The sequence below is a fragment of the Trachymyrmex cornetzi genome, unplaced genomic scaffold (assembly GCF_001594075.2).
Source record: "Trachymyrmex cornetzi isolate Tcor2-1 unplaced genomic scaffold, Tcor1.1 scaffold568, whole genome shotgun sequence".
In the NCBI taxonomy this organism is placed as follows: Eukaryota; Metazoa; Arthropoda; class Insecta; order Hymenoptera; family Formicidae; genus Trachymyrmex; species Trachymyrmex cornetzi.
The window spans coordinates 31,474-31,954 of record NW_017299880.1 but is presented as its reverse complement, the minus strand read 5'-3'; positions in this window follow the sequence as shown (position 1 = coordinate 31,954).

The window sequence follows — 481 nt, the reverse complement described above, 5'->3', positions numbered from 1 at the left end:
TTTCGAAAAATAAGAAAAATAAAAACCATCCCCAATGAGAGTTAATATATCTAGCATGTGTATATATGATTGAGTTATAGAGTCGTGTAAATTATGATGGTTGTGAATGCTATTAAGTTTAAATCAAAGAAAAATAAATTTAGACTTGTAAGACATGCATTATGAAAGAGAATTTATTATTACTTTTATTAGATTACAATAATATTGTTATTGTTACTTTTAAATTATATACAATTATCTTTTATAATTTATTTTCATTTTATACGGTTAATTCTTTAATTTTTGTGGTAACATTTAAATTGAGCAAGGTAACGCAAGTTTGTGATGTTTTGTATAATATTTTGATGGAGAGTTAAATAACCACTATTTTAGTTGGAAGAGAAAACGTCTTTGAATGAATTGTGATATAATGATTTCATTTAAGAGGAATTTAAACCATTTGGATTGGAATAGGAAGATTCTTCAATAAGTATACGTATAC